Source organism: Ursus maritimus (assembly GCF_017311325.1).
Source record: "Ursus maritimus isolate PB19 chromosome X unlocalized genomic scaffold, ASM1731132v1 scaffold_X1, whole genome shotgun sequence".
In the NCBI taxonomy this organism is placed as follows: domain Eukaryota; kingdom Metazoa; phylum Chordata; class Mammalia; order Carnivora; family Ursidae; genus Ursus; species Ursus maritimus.
Genome location: NW_024423319.1, coordinates 87,762,040 through 87,785,135, shown reverse-complemented (window position 1 = coordinate 87,785,135; position 23,096 = coordinate 87,762,040). Strand labels below are relative to the sequence as shown.

Below are 23,096 nucleotides of genomic sequence, written 5' to 3'. Positions count from 1 at the left end.
ACTTAAAATTATTTGTGCTAATTCAATTGTAGGACTCTTTGTGTATCATGGATGGAGTGAATACTACGCCATGCCACCCAGATGCCCTTTCAGGAAAGAGTCACTTATTCTACCATCTGCCTGCAGTGCTGGCTACTAGCAAGTCACAACTGTGCCCTCTTTGGGACTTATCCCTGGCCAGAGGATGCAGCACCACGTAAAGCTGTATTTCATGACTGGTTGATGCTGGAATACAGAGACATAGTTTCCTTATGTGCCTTAAGGCAAGGCAGGCATCTCTGAAAGGCCATCCTGGCTTCAGAGCACCCCCGTTGGACTAGCCAAAGTTGCTAGTGCAACCGTACCATCGCTCAATCTTTCCCTCTGCCCAGTCTTGCTTCCCTTGCTCCCCCACACGTATTTTGGTCCAAGAACACTCCCCAGTAAACCTCCTGCTTGCAAATCTCAGAGTCTCAAGAGTCTTTTTCTCCAGAAATCTGACATGTGACAGTTCATTGAGGAAGTGGTCCTAGGTAGCACAATCTAAAATGGTATTTTGAAGATGGATCGTCTCTAGGCTGGCTGGCAATACAGATTCCAATGGTGGTAAGTGGACTATGGAAAGCCCCTGGCATGTTGTGGTTGTATAATTGTTAAAATTTACACCGGTGGTAAACTCTTGTGGGATACGGGTGGAGTGGAATGCACCAGCAGGTACAAGTCTCAGGCATTTGGGATTTTCGAGGAAGTAGTAATTTTAAGGATTTGGGATTGGATGGCTGTTGGGGGCCACTGCACTGGATCAAGTCAATGCAATGCTGAAAGAGATGAATCTGTGTCAGATGGTGTCATTGGCAGCATCGAAAGAGGATGTCCTTCTACAGCCATGGGGCAGAAAAAATGGGCGATCCGGCCCTGAACTTAATTACTAGAGTAGCAAAGCTCTACAGGAAGTTGAATTCTCGGAAGGGAAGTGTCGGAACAACACAGGTCAGAGATCCATAAGAATTTTTGGGAGGTGAGGTTGAAACTATCATATATTTAAACATGTATGAAGGAATATAAGTTTTAGCTCTCCCATTTAATCTTTTTGACCCAATAGACATAGGTATCCCAGGTATGGAAATTAAGATAATCTGACTATATTACTCTAAAATTATTTACATCTTGTCATTTGTAATTGGAATGGACATTCCACTTTGGTTTTCTCTTATCATTGTCCCTCATTTCTTTGAGTTTTTTAAATGATCTGGAAAGTTTATCTGATTCCATTATGTGCTTTTTGAGATGTGTCAGGAATACCTGGAGGATAAAGATTCAGGAAAATCTTTCAAAGGGGTCACAGTTAAAAAAAAACACAAAACTTTTGTAGTCAGAGAAAACATAGCTCCCTGATGTTTTTCAATACTAAATAATCAACTCACAATAATGGAAAACCTGAAAAACAAGAAAATTCACTTGAAGGACAAGTGCATGTGGAAAAAAAGAAAGAACAGGATGGGATTAAGAAAAGGAAATTAATAATAAATCAAGAGTAAAATGACAGTGTGTAGTCAGCAGGGTTCTGGAGTTTTGTTACTAAGGCTGTTTCACAGGACATAAGCCTAAATTGAAATGAACAATTTTCTAAACGTCAATATTGACAGAATAATACAGAAGATTGCATTTACTTGCCTCATGAGTCCAATGCAAGACCTTTTTGTAATCATACAAGTCAGAAAGATATTGCTTCTTAGTTTTTCACTGCCCTACTGTTTTTAAATTAAACCAGAAATACAGAAATGCCAATAAAAATTAATATTGAGAATCCTTCACAGAATTCTATTTTTCTAAATGTTAAACTTTCAGAAGATGGATGACGAGAAATCCCTAGAACATTGACTGTGCTAGGACAGAAAGATCATCTGAGAACATAGTTTTCTTATTATTTGCTAGAAGAACTTCAGGGTGAGCTGTGCACCATATACGGGACATATTCTTGCCTATGAAAACCAGATAAAACTATATTCAAATATTCGCTGGGCTTTTTATTTGAAAGAAAAGCAAAAATGATGATATCTAATATTATCTTACATAACCACATTGTAGGAGTAAAAATTCCAATATCAATGAGCATTGTGCTATATTAAAATGTATTTGAAAGAGTCCAAGTTGTCATCATTTTTCATTCTATTAATGTGTATTTTTTAGTGACTCCACTGAATATTAGAAGCCTCTGCACAGAGTGATAGCAGGTGGAAAATATGACTCTCCACTTGCAATTTAAAATGATCTTGACTCCAAAAGTGTCGATTATTCTATACAGAATTTCCATAGAGTAACTGTAACAGCATTTTAGCTAATTTTATTCTGCCTGGCTTTGAAAAATAAATGTAAATTAAAACCAGGACGTAGGTACAGGAGCTGGCTTTGGTAATGTTTTCAGTCTCTTTGTCCAGGCCAGCGCATCATTGCCGTTCCCCAGGACATTGTACTTACCGTAACGTTAGGGCCCTGGGAGAAGTTCAGAGCTTCTTTCATTAAGTCTCCTACCCCTTCCTTTCCTCACTCTCTCCTCACTGCAACTTCTGATGCTCGAAGTCCCGGGAAAATTATATGAGAATGAAGGCATGTAGGAGTTGCCAACTGAGCTTTCCATTTGGCGCCGTCTTGCGTGGCATTTTTTCAACATTTTGTGAAAAATAAATGGGTCAGTTAACTACATCTCTGTGAGTATTATGAATCTGATATGCTCTTTTCTTAAAAAAAAAAAAAAGGAAACGCTAACTGATCTTTTCAGGCTGTAATACAGACTCCTATTAAGATAATTTATCTTGGAATGATCCTTCAACAGGATTCTCGTGAGTGGGGTGGGGGTGGGGGTAGACATTTGGGGCACATCCTTCTCTCAGGAAGTTTCCAGTCTCAAGGGAGCAGCTAAATAAATTTACAGTGAACTAAACAAGTGTAGATGAATGAAACTATTAGAAGGTAATTAGCCCTGTCAAACCTTAGCATGAATCAGAATCAGTTGGAAGGCTTGTTAAAACACAGATGACTGGGTCCACCCCACTATTTCTGACTTAATAATCCTGGGTGGAGCCTGAGAATTTGCATTTCTAACAACTTCCCACTTAATGCTGATATTGCTGGTCTGGTGACCACCCTGATTACAGACAGGGACATTCCAAGAACACGTTTAATAAAATTGGTTCTGTTGTATTTATTTTAAGTGTTGCTGAGTAAGTTTGGATATTTTCTGGTACATTAAATATCTCTTCTTTGTATGACCTCATGGAACATATTTCTGGCCTCTGCTGTATTACCTCTGAAGTCCTGTTTGTTTTTATTTTTAGCCAAATTGAATAACTTTTTTCCCTTTTGAGCTGATCACTAGAAAACTTAGAGCCAAATTCATGACTCCCATCTTTTGAGCGCACAGGTCTTAGATTTACACTAAGCATTCTCTTCCTAACCTCGCATCGGGGTTCAACTTGCTTTTCTTTTTTTTTTTTTTAAAGATTTTATTTATTTATTTGACAGAGATAGAGACAGCCAGCGAGAGAGGGAACACAAGTAGGGAGAGTGGGAGAGGAAGAAGCAGGCTCATAGCAGAGGAGCCTGATGTGGGGCTCGATCCCAGAACGCCGGGATCACGCCCTGAGCCAAAAGCAGATGCTTAACCCCTGTGTCACCCAGGCGCCCCTCAACTTGCTTTTCTTATGCACATTTTCCCCAACTTCCTCATTTTCTCCCTTGTTTTGTGAATATATGTGTGTGTATATATATATTATAAGATATACTGTCTCTCTCTCTCTCTCTCTCTCTATATATATATACATAAAGTTTTTTTTTTTATCTGCCTAATGTTTGTTTCTAAGTGTGAGTTCAAGGCTGTCTTCTCCCTCCTCCCCCATAAATTCATCTTCAAGAATGAAGAATGCTGGAATGGGTCAGGGAAGAAGGCACCACCATGATCTTAGAGTTACATTCTATGTACTCTTTTTGAGATTTACCCATGATGTTGTATGTTTCATTAATTTGTTTCTTTTTATTACTGCATGATATTCCATTGTATAAATATACATACTCCAATTTGTTTATCCATTCACCTGATAATTGGACATCTCGGTTGTTTCCAGTTTTGGCTATTACAAATAAAGTTTCTATGAACATTTATGTACAAGTCCTCATATAAACGAGTAAATGCTTTCACTGCTCTTGGGTACTTGTGAATATAGCCACTCCAGCCTTCTTTTGGGTAGTGTTAGCATCGTCTATGCTTGCCCACCAATTTACTTTTAACCTATTTGTGTCTTTATATTTAAGTGTGTTTTTTGTAGGTAGAATACAGTGGGATCTTGCTTTTCATCCAATCTGACAACCTCTGCCTTTTCATGGGGTGTTTAGACTCTTTACACTTACTGTGATTATTAACATGTTCAGATTTACATTTATTGTCTTATTATTTGTTTTCTATTTGTCTCCTTTGTTTTTTGTTCCTCTTTTTCTGCTTTCCTTCAGATTGATTAAAACATTTATTTAAGTATGTTGACACCCAGTGTTACATTAGTTTCAGGTGTACAACATAGTGATTCAACATTATGCTATACATTATGCTTTGCTTGCCACAAGTGTACCTACTGTCTGACACTATACACTGCTCTTATAATATCATCGATGATATTCCCTGTGCTGTACCTTTCATCCCCGTGATTTATTCCCTCCATAACTGGAAGCTTGTACCTCCCACTCCCCTTCACCCATTTTGCTCATCCCCCCACCCCCACCCCTCTGGCAACCACCAGTTTGTTCCCTGTATTTATGGATCTGTTTCTGCTCTTATTTATTTGTTTGTTCATTTGTTTTGCTTTTTTAGATGCCACATATAAGTGGAATCACATAGCATTGTCTTCATCTGACTTATTTCACTTAGCATAATACCCTTTAGGCCCTCGACTGATTATTTTTTATAATTTCATTTCATATCCTTTGTTGGTTTCTCGGCTGTAACTATTCGCTTTGCTCTTTTATTGTTTTAATGTAGAGAACACATTTCGAATTTGTCACAGTCGACCTTCATTTGGTATTAACACTACTTCACACAAAGTATGAGAACCTTAAACAGTAAATTTCCATTTCTACCCTCCCGGGCTTTGTGCTTTGGTTATCATTCACTTTACCTCGACCTGTGTTGTCAACCCCACTACATCATTCTACAATATTTTCACCTTTGTTTAAGCAGCCAATTTTTAAAAGATTCAAATAACAAAAATATTTCATATATTTACCCAAGGAGCCACCATGCTGGTGTGCCCCATCCCTCTGTGTAGATCTACATTTTCATCTACAGGAGTTTCTTTTTGCCTGATCAACCTCCTTTAACCTTTCTTGTAAAAGGAGGCTTCCGGTGATGAATTCTTTCAGGATTTCTATGTCTGAAAAGGTCTTTATTTTACCTTCATCTTTGAATTCTGTTTTTGCTGAGTAGAGAATTCTAGGGTGACAGTTTACGTCTTTCCACACTCGAAAGATGTCAATCCACTGTCCTTTTGTTTGATTTCTGATTAGAAATCTGCCATCATCTTTGTCTTTGTTCCTTTGTAGGTAATATATCTTTTTTCTCTGACTGCTTTTAAGATTTTCTCTTTATGACTGGTTTTGAGAATTGGATTACGGTGCGCCTTTGTGTGGTTTTCTTCATGTTTTTTGTGCTTGAGGTTCCTTGATCTTGGATCTTTGGGATTTTAAGTTTTACCAAATTTGGAGCTTTGGGGGCCATTATTTCTTCAGATATTAATTTTCTATCCCATCTTTCTTTTCTTTCGTATAAGTACACCAATTATATGCACATTAGGTGTGTGAAGTTGTCCTACAGCTCCCTAGTGACCTGTCCATTCCATTTTTATTCTTTTCTGTGTTTTAGTGTCTGTGTTACAGAGAGTTCCTTATACCACATCTTTAGGTTCACTAGTCATTTATTCTGCAATATCAAATTGACTATTCATACCATCCAGTGTACTTTTCACATCACACATTGTGGATTTTATCTCTATAATTTTGACTTAGGTCTTAAGTTTTTAAAACATCTTCAATGACTCCACTTAACATATTTAATCTTTCCTGTGCCTTTTTTTTAAACATATAAAATAGAGTTATATTAACTGCTTTAATGTCATTGTCTGCCACATCTGTGCCCGTTCTGGGTCTGTTTTGGTTGATACATTATTCTCTTCGTTATGAGTTCTTTTTTCCTGCTTCTTTACTTGCCTTGTAATCGTTAATAAGATGTCAGACGTTGTGAATTTCACCTTGTTGGATGCTGGGTATTTCTGTATTTTTATAAATATTCTTGATCTTGCTGTGGGAGGATGTTACTTGGAAACCGTGTAATCCTTTTGGGTCTTGCTTTTAAGACCTATGTGTCAGGAATGGAGCAGCATTTAGTCTAAGACTAATTATTCTCTACTACTGAGGAAAAATTCTTCTAATGACTCTATTCAGTACTCCATGAATTATGAAGATTACCATGCCAGCTTGTAAGAACAGGCACTATTAATGGTCCTGTGTTATCACCAAGTGCTGTTCCCGCTGGTCCTTTCGGGTGGTTTTCCCTTGGCTTTGGGTAGTTTTCTCACATGCCTATGCAGCTGGGTACTCTGTTGCATACCTGAGGGGGACCCTCTATAAATCTGCAGAAGTTTTTCTGTGTAGCTCTCTTCTCTCCAGTGCTAGGTTTTGTTAACTCCATTATTTACTTCTCCAGAGCCTGCTAACAATATCGATTCAACTCAGGTAATTTGATGCATTCTATCTGGATTTGCCTTCAATACACTGTGGCCTAGAAACTCTCTCAAAGCTTTAAACTGGGGCAATAGTAGGCTTCTGTCTCTCGGAGAGCATATCCTTTATAGCCTGACATCCAATGACTTAAAATCTACTCTTTTGTATGTTTCGTCTAGTATTTTATTTGTATCAGATGGGACAGTAAATTTCGTCCTTGTTACCGCATCTTGGTTAGAAAAAGCTCCCTGTCATCCTTTCTTTGGAATCCTTTCTTCCTTTCTTCCTCAAGTGCATGGATGGTCAGCACATTATATCTTTGCTCTTGTCTCTGGAGGAAATAGATATTTCCCTTTTTGTCTTTGGCCTTGGATTAATCCTCCCTTAACTCTACTTACCATCAACTGGAATGATGCTGTGGCCCAAGATTAATAAGTAAGATTACCTGGGAGTGAGGGGCCCTGGAGACCAGCTCGTCTCCTCTAAAATGTGGCCTTCACACAGAAGCACAAAGGCCAGCCTTGTGTTTCAATTTAGCTCAGGAAGCACCAGGGTCCTCACACTGATCTGCCTCTCATGACACCAACAGTTGGCTGAGGATTTGGATATTCAGAATTACAGTCATTTATCTTTTCATCTTCTAAGACTAATGTGGTCAATCTATTTCAGAATAAAGTAGGAAGAAAGAATTTGCACTTAAATGTCAAAATTATATTTCTAATAAATTATACTGTGTTGTATGTGATTCTGTTAAAGTTAATTGTGTATAGTTCTCTCCCCCAGTGTATATTCAGTTTTTCTCAGTTAATCTTTATTATTTTTAGAGTTTTAATTAATAATCCCCTCAATACCTGCTTATATGTAAGTACTTGAACTTGGTGGGCCCAGGTGATAAATTATAGTTCAAATGAACAGAATGTGCGACAAGGTAAGCAACCCCCTTACAAGAGACTGGAGCCAGAAACATTCCTTTCTGCACATGTCATAATCCACACTAGTAAATCTGAATGTACAGATAGTTGTCATGGAAGTTGAGCTCTCCAAAATTTAACAAATATCAAAATTTTATATTTAAAATTCTAGTCTTGCCCATGGGAATAATTAGCCTTTACCCAGATAGAGACTATCAAGCAATTTTTCTTCATATACTTACTCTTATCATTTATGGCAAGAATATTTTACTGTATTGGAAAATGTCCTAATGGGAAAAAGGTTAACTTTTTTATGAGACTATGACTTTTAGGGTCAAATGACTAATACTATTCAGTCTTGCTTTCAAAAATAAGTAATAACTAAAAATCAGTTGAGAAAAGTGTTCCTTAGAAAACAGACTGATAACAGGTTTTCAAATACTTAGATTGAATCACCGGAAGGAAGTGATTGAAAATGCTTCTTCCCCCATTGCTTTTCCTCGGCAACAGAGCTACTCGAGTCATTAGCCTACAACCGCTCTACTGGGAGGAATCATCTTCCAGTCAGGAGGTCTTAGGAAGGCGATATGGTGCAGCTAAGAGCACTCCCAGAAATTTTTGCATCTCAGCCCAGATCAACCATGAAAAGATGTGAGTTTTAAGAGATCACGGGCCAAATTTACAATTCCCTATTTGTTAACATTCCTACCAAAGAGTACATTTTTCATTCACTAAACAGATACGTTATGAGCGCCTACCCGTTATCATGTACCGTGAAGCAAAAGAAGAAACAGCAAAGGTGAATGAATGTGAGCTTTGCTTTAAGACGCTTAAGTCGAGGGCCATTGCAGTCATTCACAAGACATATGCACTATACCTCATGTTTCTCCTGTTTGATAAAGGGCATCGATGGAAAGGAGAAAGCTATAGCTTTTATGATCCTAACTCTGTTTAATTAAGATGGATTTGTCTACCTTTTGTGCTTGATTGCATTTGTCCTTTTCTACTAATTAACAGCCTCTCCGGAGATGGGATTTGTGTCTAAGATTACTCTTCCACAGTCCTTCACTCTTTTCCCTCTCCCCACTGGAACTGTAAGATAGGAGATTGCACGCATAATACCCAGCAACTGTTTCGTGAGTTTAAATGATTCGAGCTCCTATGAGTCTCCACGTATTGGGTGTGAACCTAAAATCGTCAGGAGGCAATAATGAAATCTAAGTGTTGATCTGGGATCAAAGAACTGCAATTTGGGTACGCAGATGTGGGCAGCAAACCAAATAGTGTCCTATTAGGGAGTAAAAGTCAGGGATTTATAAAGCAAAAAGGGAATACTTGTATACATTGCTTACAAAGAATTTCTGATTGGGTGTTGGCAGCAGAAAGTTAATCTTGACTGAATATAACTGCTGGCTAAGGTTATCACTAAGCAAAGTCTGCTACTGTACCACGTTGCAGGTGTTTGGGCTGAGTCCTTGGAGTATTTGTGGTTTGGCCCACCTCAAAAGTTCATGGTTCCTCCAGTGAGGACATGCATAAGGTCCACCTCTTTAATGGCCTCCTGGCTGCATTTGAAAACCCCTTGACATAAGTCACCCCATTTCATTTCCCCTTTCACAGAGGTAACATCAGGTACCTGCTACTTTTGAGAGATTTTGTATGATCCTTATCTGACTTAGAATTGTGTACTCTTGGAGCTGGAAGGGAAAAAAAAAAAAAAAACTACAGGGGTAGAAGATAGATCAGTAATTGCCAGAAGCCAAGAGTGGGAGAAGCAGCACTGACCGTGAAGGGGCAGGAGGGAATTTGGGGAGCGAATTCCTGGGGTGGGGGAGAATGAGTTCTAGGGCATGGCCAGTGTCCTTTAGGACTTATTACTTTGAGCCTGTGTGTGCTTAAAGGTGTAAACTCATACCGGGATGCAGTCCTTGGGGTAATATGTATTTCTACTAAAGGCAAGGGGTTAATGGGATGAATTGTAGCTATGACTTGAATTCTGGATGGGAACCATTATTTCCTAATGTTCTAACTAAAATTCTCAAATTATTAGAAAGTCAGCAAAATAGAGTGAATAAGGGTCTGGCTTCTGGAACCAGACTGCCCGGGTAGGAATCCTAGCCGCATCCGTCACTAACTGCGTGACCTTTGACAATTTACCTATTAGAAAACGACATAGTAGTTTGTACCCATATCAGGCAGCCAGTAAAAGGATAAGTAATTTCCTAATTAAGGTGGTGAAAGAAAACCATACTGTGGGGCGCCTGGGTAGCTCAGTTGGTTAAGTGTCTGACTTCAGCTCAGGTCTTGATCCCAGAGTCCTGGGATTGAGTCTTGTGTCAGGCTCCATGCTCTGCAGGGAGTCTGTTTCTCCCTCTGCCCCCTCCCACCACGTGTGTGCCTACTCTCTCTCTCTCTCTCAAATAAATAAATAAAATCTTTAAAAAAATAAAACCATTAAAAAAAAAAAACCATAGTGCTTAAAGTAAAAAAACAAAAAATACCACTAATCAAGCTGACTACATGCTAGGTACCCTTTTAAGCATTTTACATGTTGAAATTATTGAATTCTCACAACAACCCTATGATAGGTACCATTATCATCCCTTCCACAAATGAGGAAGCTGAAGTGTGGCACGAAGAGGCACACTGCCAAAGTCACACAGGGACTGACGTGGCTGGGATTCAAACACAAGCAGTCTGGTTCCAGAAGCCAGGCTCTTAGCCACTCCACTCTACCGCCTTTCTAATAATTAGAGAATATTAGTTACAACATGAGAAAATAATTGTTCTCATCTAGAACTCAAGTCAAGTCTAATTTCAGGGTTCACTTGTAATAAACGAAGGGCAACGTTCTCCTCACCCACATCCAAAGAGTGGATTAATCAAGCGGTGTTCACGTCGTTCATTTCCAGTCACGTTAATCAAAAGGCACAGGACTCCATTTTTGACAGGGAAGTGAAAGATAAGACAATATTTTGGAAAAAGAGAAAGCAATTTGTTTGTGGGAAGGTCAAAAGGCAGGCTATGTCACAATTTATTATGAGTGTCAACTATCTGTAGAACTGCTCTCCCCCCCCCAAACTGGCTTATTATATGACTTCTTCACAGCTGCAATTCATCGCATTAGCCCTACACGTCCTGATACTACATCACATTTTAAAATTGCAACCCAGTAGCAAAAGCCGCCACTCTACCACACGCACAAAGTCCTCAGCTATATGTTCCTCTCCTTGGGTTTTATGTAAGTGAAAATCTGTGGGAAATAAATCCATTTGGATATTGTTACTTATTTATACTCTCCTTTGTTCCAAAAAAAAAAAAAAAAGATACGGGATATGGCATTTGTTCCGCAAAGTCCATACACACACATTTAAAAATCTATATTTCTATAATTTTGTAAAAGATGATGTACTGACCAAATAAAAACGCTACATATTAGAACTCATATTGGGCATTACATTCATCCTCAAGCTACCATCTCTTTCCATTTTTCTTTGTCAAAGAGTTCTGGAAATGTTATGCTAAAAATAACACTTTTAATGTGAGTAACAGGTTAACAAAATGAAAGTTGCTATAGAAACAGAATGCACACTTCAGAAACTGGAACTACGAGGAGAAATGATAGCTACTGGCTGCCGTGAATTGGCAAGAGCTTATCAATATATATCCTGTAGTCTGTTTCAGATGGCTCGGTAGCTGCTAATAGCAATACTTCCCAATATTTTCCCGAGTTTTACGAATGTGTGCAATCAAGGATGCTCAGCCAAGAGGCGGGAAGGGGAAAAAAAAAAAAAAGATGGCTACTTCATGGATTCCTGCGCCGCTCAGCACAAGCAAAAGTGGGCCTATTAGGGCAGGGCGCTCATGTCTCCCTAATGCCGTGATTTATTTTGATGTCTTAACCATTAGTATTTGCAAGGTTGTCCGAATTATTCATGTCAACAGTGGGGAGTTCTTGAATCTCTGAGAAGGATCATGTACATGGGGTTTGGGGTGCTTGGTTTGCTCCCAGTACTAAGTCGGCAGTGTCCTTGAACAAAGCTTTAATAATTGGTTTAATACCCATCTCCTGGTTAACTGCATGATTAAGGACTATTTTATTTATTCTTGCTCTCCAACTGCAACTTTTGACTGAATGTTGCCATGATTCGACCATATTTTATTAAAGAGGAACAAACAGCAGTTTCTTCCACCGTGCACCACTCTGCTTTTATAGCCTTCATTTTTCATGCCATAAATCCAGACACTTTACGATCATTAAGAATATGTAAGGAGCCTTGGCTCCGTAACATCCTCTCTCCAGAGTTCAGCCCATGGTATAAAGCAACAGCCACCACAGAAAACACTCACGCAGGCTCGGCTCGTGGAAAGCCAAAACGCCCGGTGGGAAAGAAGTTCTTTCTGGTGGGTTCGTCCTAGGCTGTGTGTGTTGTGTTCAGGGTTTTGCTACCTATGAGCCGGGTGGCTGCTGCTTCTTTCCCCCTCACCTCCTTCCCAGGATAATTTGCTGTCTCTCTCAGCGTATTAATAATGGAGCCTCTGGTAGCTGCACGAGGCCGTCGATGGGATGACTCTTACTGCAGTTGCTGGGACCCAGCTGGATTCTGCACTGAGATGATGCAAGGCTTTATCTAGGCAGGTTTTCCCCTCCCCTCATGCATCTGGAAAGCTCTCCTCCAAGGAATTTTGAGAGGCTTGTGAGGAGCGCTGCTCCGGAGTTCGGTGAAGTTGCCCTGGGACGCCCTTATTCTCATGTGGTCTCCCCAGAACCTGGCTCCTCCTATGCGAGAGAGGAGGGCTGGTCACAGAGCTCTTTGGGCTACAGACAGAGGAACAGTGAAGAGGCTCAGACTGAGCTGCCTTCCTACCTGAGGCTGCATTTCCTCCTGGACATGAGAATGGCTCTCTGCAGAACATGGAACCGAGACAGATCAGGGCGATTTTCCGACGTTATGGAATTCTGGACGTGCAACAGTACAAACGGCCTTTCTTTCTTCCCTTGACCCCAAAGAGCAGTCCTGACAATAAGAAACGATCGTGTTCAGAAGCAACAGTACCTGATGAAGACTGTGCCACATTAGAGCGTAGGCACATTCATTGAGTCTTGACCACATCCTGGGAACTGTGCCTTATCTCACGCTTTAGCTCATTCCCACGTTACAACAGCCCTGCGAAGTAAGAATTATTCTTACAATGGTTAATCAATTCTCTTTTCACCCCAGTCCTTTTGAATGCTGGTTCTCTTTCTTGTTGAACACAGAGAGAGGTCAGAAGGACTGAATCCCCTTACTCCTGTCATTCTTTTAATGCTACATCTTCCTCGGGTAGAGACCCTAGTCTTTTCTTCTTCACACTGTTGGTCTCGAAATGATCATTTTAAACCTTTTTTTACGGCATTTATCTTTTGATTTAATTTAGGAGTCAGTATGGCCCTGTGTGGATGGACGTCAGTAAACTATCTATAAAGAGCCGGATGGTAAATATGGTAGGTTTTGCAGGCTGTATGCTGTGTCTCAGCGACTCAACCCTTCTGTTGTAGTATGCAAAAGCAGCAGAGATAATACAAAAAGGAATGGGCGTGGCTGTGTTCTAATAAAACTTAATTTACAGAAACAAGAGGCCTGCCCATGAGCCTCAGTGTGTTGACCCCTGGATTAAAAATAAAAATAAAATAAAATAAACATAGAAATAGAAATAAAATGTAGCAGGAGATAGGGGGCAAGGCAAAGGCATAGCCCTCAATTAATTAATTTCTAGGACCACGTTATTAGCAGTGTGGCCTTGGGCAAGTTAACTTTATTTCATTTAGGCTTAGTTCCCTTATCTGTAAAACCAGGGTGATAGGTCCCCCCCTGGGATTATTGTGAGGATTAAAAGAGAGAAACATGCACTCCTGGGCTGCTCCTGTCTTTCAGTTTGGTTACTACTGTTTGGCTGTTCCTAATATTGCAGGCACTTGCTTAAATGCTGATGATACAACCGTAAGACAAGGCCCTTGTTTCCTGCACCACCTCCCAAGAATCCAGGGAACGTTCATTCTGCCTCAGAGGATAAAGGAAGGTTCCAGATGGGAGGTATTCAAGGTCAGCCTTGAAGGGTGAGCAGAATATTTCAGGTTTAGAAGCAAGAGAAGGACGTTCCAAGTAGAGATAACAGTGGGAGCAAAAAGGCAAAAGCTTTGTAGAAATGTGTAGTATTTCAGAGAACTGTGAAAAATAGTCCAGTATAGAGAACAATGAGGATGCATGGTGAGGTACATACTAATAGAACCTACCTGATATCCATTCCCCCTTCTTGCTTACTCACAGGTCCATTATTTTGTCCAGGGCAGAAAATGCACTCACCTAAAAATACTCAATCCCCAGTCTCCCTGGTTAGCTAGAGGTGGCCGTGTGATGCAGTTCTAGCAAATGAGATGTAAGCAGAGGTATCTGGGGAGAGTTTCGTTTTCTGAATAAATAGGAAACAACTATATAAGGAGAAGGGTTTTTTTTTTTTTTCTGATCTAGAAAGTGGATGTAACACTTGGAGCTTCAGCAACCCTTTTGTAGTTATGAAACCAAAAGCTACACTTGAAAAGTGATGAGGCAGAAAGACAAAAGGAGCCCGCCTGTGTTCTCTGTGGTATTGTTGAGCCAGCCTTAATGACCTATTTCCAGACTTCTGGTATATGAGGAAAAAGAGAGTGCCATTATTTAAGCCACTGTGTGTTGTGTTTTCCATTGTTCACAAATGAACAAAAGACGAACAACTGATACACGGTGGATTCGGAAGAGTTAGGATAAATGCTGCATCGGTAGATTAGGTCAAGGCCAAATGTTATCCTATGGAGGTTAGACCATCTTGTAGACAAGTGAGAAACAGTAAAGATTTGTAAGCAAAGGAGAAATATAGACCATTAAGATCTAAGTATATGCCAGGTACTGTGGGGAACTGCACAGATAAAGAACAAAACCAACACAAGGAGACATACTACCAAATACAACACCTATAAATGCTGATGTCTTATGAAAGAAACTCATGTTTTTACTCAAGAATAATGAGTGGCCTACGTTAGACATGGAGGAAGACTGCTTGCGTAACAACAGAGCTGAGACCTATCAGATGAGAAGTCAGTCACACAAATAATGGATGAAAACAGCATTCTACACACAAGGGCCAGCATCCTCAAAGGGCTGAAGCCTTTGGCGGGGGGGGGGGGGGGAAACAAGCCGCTCCTAGAAGCTTCAAGAAATTCAGTGTGGCTGGAGCTCATTACCCAAACTGGGAGTCGATGGTCTGAGATGGTTTGAGATGGTTCAAGATAGGCAGGGCCTTGTAGGCTATGGCAACGAGTCTTAAATGAACAGGAAGGCACTGACGAGTTTGAAGCAAGTGAGATGATCCAAGTCATGTTTTAAAAGAATGTTCTTGAATGTTCTTGATATGGTGTAGAAAATGGATTAGAAATGAGTAAGAGTGGGATGGTATAGTCCAGATGGCATTGTGGCAGTGGTCTAGGTGAAAGGTTATGGCGGGATGGTGATGGCATAGTCTCAAGGTGGTAACTATGAAGATGGAGACATGTAAGCACTTGAGGTACTTGACATGCTGTATGGATTGGATGTAGGAGGTTAGGGAAAAGGAGGAATCAAGGGTGACTGTCTCTGAACTGAGCTTGTAGGTGGACAGCAATCCCACTTACTGAGATGGGGAAGACTACGGTCAGGGGGATACATTCTGAATGGGAAATTGATTGTCCTGTTGCTGACATGTTAAATTTGAGATGCCTATGAGACATCCCAGTGGGAAACCTCAGCTATGTGGGATGTGTAAGTCAGATTCAAAGAGAATTCCTCTGGTTGGAGATCATCTTATGACCCATTAGCAAAATTATGATATTTTAATCCAAGAGAATGGACAAGCTCCCCTTGGAATATTGTAGAGAGAAAGAAAAGACCTGAGGTCTGCTTGGGGAAGGTAGGAGAAGGGGTTGGAGAGAAGAGAGACTTGGGAACAGGGAAATCAGCTCAGAAATTACTGGATTTGTTTTTGAGTGAGAAGTAAGGGAGGTCCGAACAAGAGCAGGAGCAATGGAAATGGAGAAAAAGGAAGGAATTTAAGAGATAGTCCACAGAACTTGGAGGTTGATTGGATTGCAAAGGCGAGAAAGCTGAAGTCAAAGGCAGTTCCTCCTTGCTTGACTGACAGTATCCTGCCGCTCTCAATCAGTACGTGAGACACAGAAGGCAAAGGGAGCTCCAGGGTGAGACAACTAGTTTGATTTGGGTGACACAAGGGTGAACGTCAGATAGGCTTAATGCCTGGGACTGCTGGGTGCTGCTTTTTAAAAATTGCCCTCTCTTCGCCGAAACTGGAGGCAAATGCTCAGGAACGGTCTGTGGTTGTGGTGAAGCTGATGGAAGGTAGGAAGTTTCCAGAAGAACTATGTGAGTTGTGGAGGACTTTTAGAAGGTTCTGAATCTCGGTGAGAAGAGCAAGGGGAAATTCATGTGCCTAGTACAATACTTGGTCCATGTTGGTTGCATCCTCCACAGCTGACTGTACCTTTGCCTGGAGGTATATTGTGGACCTTCTTCTTCATTTAACCATCTCCACAGAAACTTTACACTTCCAGAGGTGTCTTTTGTTGTCTTTCTGTGGATCATATCACGGATTCACTGTTAAATGGAATTGCTGCCAAGCCCTTGGGTTCTGACAGCTAAGTTGATTAGGAGAACTATAGAAACAACGAAGGTGTTAATGCTATGTTAGCAACAAGGGGGCCATCTTGGTTGGAAAGGAAGGAAGGAAGGAAGGAAGGAAGGAAGGAAGGAAGGAAGGAGGAAAGAAAGAAAGAAAGAAAGAAAGAAAGAAAGAAAGAAAGAAAGAAAGAAAGAAGAAAAGAAAGAAAGGAAGAAGAAAGAGTGGCTAAGAATAAAGGAAGAAGTAGTTCAGTGAAGTATATCAATTGTCTCCTTGATTCCCCACAGCTTGGCATCCTGGGCTGAATATTGGAAGTGGTCACAGGTATAATTTCTTGGTTGCTTCTGTTGCTTCAAGCCAAAGGGTGAGAGATACCTGAGGTATTATAGCAGAAAATGAAATCACAAAACGCAGTCTGGGTAATAACGGAAAGTGAGAGCAAGGTTGTTTCTTGTAGATGGCATTTTAGTGTGGAAGAAGGAGGTAGGCGATTAGTAAAGTTAATCAGAGATAATCCTTTTTTTAAAGATTTTATTTATTTATATGTCGGAGAGAGAAAGAGAGAGCACACACAAGCAGGAGGAGCGGCAGAGGCAGAGGGAGAAGCAGGCTCCCCGCTGGGCAGGGAGCCTGATGCGGGACTTGACCCCAGGACCCCAGGATCATGACCTGAGCCGAAGGCAGACATTTCACCGACTGAGCCATCCAGGCGCCCCAGAGAAAATCCTTTGCCTTTTATTTTACATTTTGTCAGAGGCAGCAGATTTTCAGAACAGTAAGAATTTACAAAAGAAGAGGTTATAAATGTGGGAGGAAGTGGAGGTAATGATGATAAAATGAAGTCCAGTTCTATCTTTACTGACCTGGCTGGGAAAAGTGGATAAGGAATACCTGGGTCCGCATTAGAGTTTTAATTGTAAATAATTATGCTTTAAATTTTGTGTACTAAATCTTTTCCTTTCCTGTCAGCTCTGACCTTGGAGCTCTGCTATTTGTGCAAACTAATTGGGGTTTTAAAAATGTGTTCTGAGACAGGCACTCAAAAATAATTTTCTCATTGGATCTGGCACTCTTCAAGTAGAAACCACAAGTATTTCAATGAAGTATAAAACATCCATTGATTAAAGTGTACAAGAAGCAATTTCTTCTTGGAACTTCTGTTTGAAAGAGAAACGTTTGGTTGCATACAGGTTAGCCAGGAGGTGCTGGTTTAAATATGATTGAGAAAGAGATACCTCTACTAGTCATCAGTTTCGAGATAACCCACGGTGACCGCATGTAACAATTGAAATGGCGCTGTGACAGTGCCACTACGATGGTAAATAATTGACTTTGTAATTATAGATACGATTTTGCAAGAAGGGGGTGGTTGGCCTCTCCAAAGTGCCAAGTCTTGGGGCTGCCAGAAGGGAACACTTGTATATGTTTTCAGTGATCTCAGAGGCGGGAAATAAGGAAGGATTTGACAAATCTACTCTTCCCGAACACTTGAGTAAAAGATGAGGAAATACTATAAAAGTTTTCTTTTGGGGACACCTGGGTGGCTCAGTCAGTGAACCATCTGCCTAGGACTCAGGTCATGATCCCAGGGGTCCTGGGATCGAGTCCCACATCGGGCTTCTTGCTCAGCGGGGAGTCTGCTGCTCTCTCTCCCTCTGCGGTCCCCCTTCTTGTGTGCTGTGCTCTCTCTCCTTCTCTCTTGCTCTCTGTCAAATAAATAAATAAAATCTTTAAAAAAAAAAGGATTTTTTTTTTAACAAAATACCACAGACTAGGGGGGCTTTAGGCCAGAAATTGACGTTCTCATGGTTCTGGAGCCTGGGAGTTCAAGATCAAGGTTCTGGCTGATTTGGTCTCTGGTGAGAGCACTCTTCCTGGGAAGCTGACAGCCACCTTCTATGTCCTCACCTGGTCTTTCCTCAGTGCACTCCTGCAGGGGAGTGGGGGCAGGAAAGGGAGCACAAGCTCTCTGGGGTCTTCTTATAAAGATACTAATCTTATAATTAGGCACCTACCTCTATTACCACATTTATTGTTTTTTAAGATCGTATTTATTTGAGAGAGAGCAGAGCTGGAGAGCACAAGCAGGGGGAACAGCAGGCAGAGGGAGAAGCAGGCTCCCTGCTGGGCAAGAAGCCCAATGTGGGGCTCGATCCCAGGACCCTGAGATCATGACCGGAACCGAAGGCAGACACTTAACCCACTGAGTCACCCAGGCGTTCCCCCCCCCACCCTGATTACCACATTTAACTTTAATTACCTCCTCAAAGCTCCAGATACAGCCACACAGGGGATTAGGCCTTTGACATATGAATCTGGGGGCGGGAGACACACACATTCTGTCTATAACGTGGCCCAAGAGAGAGCATCAGGTGGAGAAGCAGCCCCCCCTGGGAGACTGTGGGGGCAGGGCAGGGTGAGTTGTCCCAGTTCCTGTGCAGGCCCAGCCCAGAGCTATGAAAAACAGAAGCCCCTCTTCCTACCCACCACTCATCAGGCATAAGGAAGCCTGAGAGTCAGGTGGGGGTCAGCAAGCTTAAAGAAGAAGCCGCTGAGAGGCCAAACTGTGGCTGGGCCGGGCCCCTCTCCCGTCCCAGGGCCGATTGAGCCTGAGGCCCAAGTGTCACAGACACCCACCCGGAGAGCATGCTACTTCAAGGAAGTGACAGGAAAAAGGTCTTGGCAGGATCACACTTCAGGCAGGAGTGTTTCTACTCCCTGTGCGAAGATCGAAGAAGACAAGCAAAATGTGAAAGTCTGAAATTGCCAGTTCCTAGGACTCGCCTGGCAGGGAGCTGGCTGGGACTTACCAGGGGCCATTTAACAGTGTCTGCAGGTGATGACAACAACGATACACAGATCAGCCTCCAAAGCAGGGTTTCTCTCCAACTGTGCACATCTTGGGCTAGACAGCTTTCTGGTGTGGGGGCTACCAGTAGCGTCTGCCCTCCAAGATCTGACAACCCAAAAACGTCGCCAGATGTTGCCAATGTGGAGAACCAATGGCCTAAAGAGAGGGCTGCTGGTGGCCTCATAAAGACAATTCGTGCATCCAATTAAAACGACAGTAATTTGTCCAGTGAACTGAAACACTAAATAAAGTCGTAAGTCTAGGATAGTACTGAAATGGAGGCTACAACATAATATGCCACGGGGAAAATCCAGCCCGTGTGAGTCAGTTAATTGGTACTCGGTCTTTCGAAAAAGTGATGAGAGTAACAAACTGTTCAATTAAAGAAAAAGTTACAATCAATTCATTATTTAATTGTGCGAGACTGTCCTCTCAGTGGCTAGTTCTAGAAGTTATTGCGGTCCGGCTGCGATGTCAAACGTCTACGCACTCACGCTCATAAAAATAACTTGATGCAAAAGCATTCAATCCTGTGTCAGGGTACGGATTAAGGGCTATAACTCAGGCAAGCCTGAAGCTTGAGTCTTTGGGGGATTGTCTTGGGAAACTGAGCGCTTTATCAGGTGTGGCTGTGAACACTCAAGTGCACTCTGGTATTTTTATATACTTCTTTGCACCGAGTAGCATCCAGACTTTCCACAGGCTAGCGGTAGGTGGCCAGGACGGTATGAACTTGGGCAAAGAGAGGTTCCATGTATCTGTGGGGAACTTCAGGAGACCAGAGACGTTCTCTATCCAGCAGGGAGCACTGTGTCTTAGCTCCCGTGTCTGCAGGGTATCTCCGTAAATTTTTGCATCTTTTGCCATTGAAGAAATTTTCTATCTGCAACAAAGGTATCTGTTGGTGTCTTTCTGTCAATCATATCACTGTCCTGTTGTGATGACTGAGCAGGTGCCTTTTGAATATTCTGTGCCTTCTTCCCATCCTACAGCGTTGCGTGCGAGGCGTGAGGAAATGTAGAAATAAAACTTAACCTGGCACCAGTCTCTTGTCTTACCTTTGGGTTTTTCCTCTTCCTTTTATCTTTTGGGTGCATCAGAGGACCCTTGTGTAGTCACAGGGCTGTCTTGGGATTCCTCCTCCTTCTTATTTCTCCTTAGCCGAATTTCTTATTCCATTATAAGAATTTCTAGAACCTCTCAGCTGTCTTGAATATGTTTTAGAGACCCTGATCATGAACTAGATTATAATCATATTCTATCTGACTTTTTAAGACTATGATGTTCTAAAATCTGGGCTACCTTTTTTCCTGTTGCCAACATTTCACTTTTCAAAGCTCCAAGACGATCACTTTCTTCCAAAGTTCCTGTCATGCTCGTTGTAAGAACTCTATTGTTCTTGTTGGTGGGAATTAAGCCTAGAGTAAGAGTTCAGCTTGATATTTCCCTCTGCATTGCAGATGTGACACTGTCAGTAAGAAAAGTCAAGAATGTGTCAAATACTTAGTAGACTGGAACTTTCTAGAGACATAGATTCCTTGCCTACACACCAGATATAGAAACACTATTAGGAAAGTGTCGTCTACTTATTAAGTCATAATTGCAGGGAAGCTTTAGATTCTGTTTTTAACTTTTACACTGACATCATTTCAGACTTACAGAAACATGGCTAGCAGAGCACAAGGAATCCCGTATACCCTTCGTCCAGCTGCCCACAGGTGAACATTTCCTCCACAGTGGCTCTATCTATGCAAATGATCTTAAATGAAAGACACAGGCAGAAATCCAAGATGCTGCTAAGATGTGCCAACTATGACCTGCAAAAGCGCCCCTCCCTCCTGTCATACAAAACCCCTCACAGCTGCACGGCCAGACCCTCCAGCTCCCTGGCTGCTCCTTCCTCTGACATCACGCTGCATGTGTCTGCTTCCGTCACTAGACACAGTCTCGCCACCTTGAAGAGTCGTGACCATCACTGATCTTTCACTTCCTAGCCTGCTACTCAGTGCTCATCACATTGTGAAAGTACCCAGGGGGTGTGGAATATTGTTGTTCCCTTTGATACAGTCAGCTTTGCTGTTGGCTTTGATGTTGTAGCACTGGTCTTCTGAAACAGATGATCCCTTTCATACACAGGTCTTCCGGGAAATACAGACTTTGAGGTGTGGAAAGCCACAGCTGAAACTCCTAGGTCCAGAAATCTATGAGCTTTATGTCAGAGAACATGTGGGCAAAGGAAATAATTCTCACTTAAGAAAGAGCAAAGGGAGGGGGGGCCTGGGTGGCTCAGTTGGTTAAATGTCTGCCTTTGGCTCAGGTCATGACCCCGGGGTCCTGGGATCGAGCCCTGCATTGGACTCCTTGCTCAGCGGGGATCTGCTTCTCTCTCTCCCTCTGCCCCTCCCCACTGCTCATTCTCTCTCTCTCCCTCTCGTTCTGCACTCTTTCTCAAATAAATAAATAAAAATCTTTAAAAAAAAGAAACAGCAAGTGGTTGGTGGCGGTAAAGAAAACTTAAAAAAAAAAAAGCAGTTTGGCACAGGATGGCTAAGGTGTAAAAATGCTACAGATCGTTGTGTTTGAATAAGGTTGTATTATTGGGTAACTAAAAATTGAAGGTTTGGAGCTTTCAACAGTGAGCTTTTAACCTAGCCAGTATAGCTTAGATTGTGGAATTAAAGTCAGTTAGTTTACACATGGAAATATTCAAGTATAAAAATGTTCGGAAATACAGTATGGAATCTAGCTGATGGAATCGTGGGCTTAAGAACTAACTAGAACACAAATCGAAGTGTCAGAAAAGAGAGGGATCCATCCACTGTTTTAGTAAACGTCTATTATAATCATATCTTCCCATCATCTTTTGAAAAGCTTTTCCGCATTTGAGGAAACCCCCACCTCATGCGTTCTGCCTCCGCAGTGTTGAAGTCTGAACTCAAATTCCCAGCATCCTTTGCAGCAAGCATGCAGTCATGTGACTTAGGCTCCAGGAGTCAGACAGATAGAATTATAAGAGACTTCAGTGTAAAAAGAAGCAAAAAGAGGTAACCTTGGTATGGAGGTTCTGCGCGTGCCAGCACAGATAAACAGCAAGGGCACTTCCAGTTCTGGTTCTAGTGCTGCAAATTTTGAGTTCCTGCTGCAGAAGTAGCATCATGGCTGGCAGCAGTTAATGGCTGAGGAAAGTCAAATTCTTGGCATTTAGTGCTCAGTTGGGGCAGCAGATGTGGTTTTTCCTCAGGCCAAGTCTGGGATATGATTTTGACCAGTTCTCTAGGAAACGATTATTTGGGAGAACACCTTTGTCTTTATCTGTAATCTTTCTTAGTCAAAACAACTCAATTACAGGGGCGCCTGGGTGGCTCAGTTGGTTAAGCGTCTGCCTTAGGCTCAGGTCCTGGGGTTGAGCCTCAAATCTGGTTCCCTGCTCGGAAGGGAGTCTGCTTCTCCCTCTGCTCCTCCCCCTGCTCATGCTTGTGTTCTCTCTCTCTCTCTCTCTGAAATAAATAAATAAAATCTTTTTAAAAACCCCACTAAATTACATTCTGTTGTTTGCACCTGCCTAAGACAACATTAGAAATATCCCCCACTTCGTTCCTCAAGGAGGCAGGTCATCGACACCCAAGTCTGTAGCTATCAAGAGATTAAAAGAGTAAATACAGCCTTTAGGAAAAGCAAATCCAGCAACTGAAATGGAATAAAAGCATTCTGGGGGTAGCTCACATTTCATTTGGCTCCTGGGCTCTTAACCTTACACCCACTTTGAATTCATAGTCTGCCCCTCATAGGAGTTCCCCCAAACAGAACCAACCCTACGACACATGATGGAAATGGATCTTTTCTCTGAGGAGTCCATGGACACAGAAAGGACACCTATCTCTGCACCGCCTTCAAAGAGCACACCATGT

General features: G+C 41.7%; 1 long non-coding RNA gene across 1 annotated transcript in view; it reads right to left on the bottom strand.

Annotated features, from left to right (window-relative positions):
* The window catches only part of LOC103679203, a 30,030-nt gene extending 17,065 nt beyond the window's left edge, over positions 1 to 12,965 (bottom strand). The window contains exon 1 of the long non-coding RNA XR_572867.1: positions 12,521 to 12,965. This is a non-coding gene — a long non-coding RNA (uncharacterized LOC103679203). The remainder of the gene's footprint in view (positions 1 to 12,520) is intronic.
* Positions 12,966 to 23,096: the final 10,131 nt, after the last annotated feature.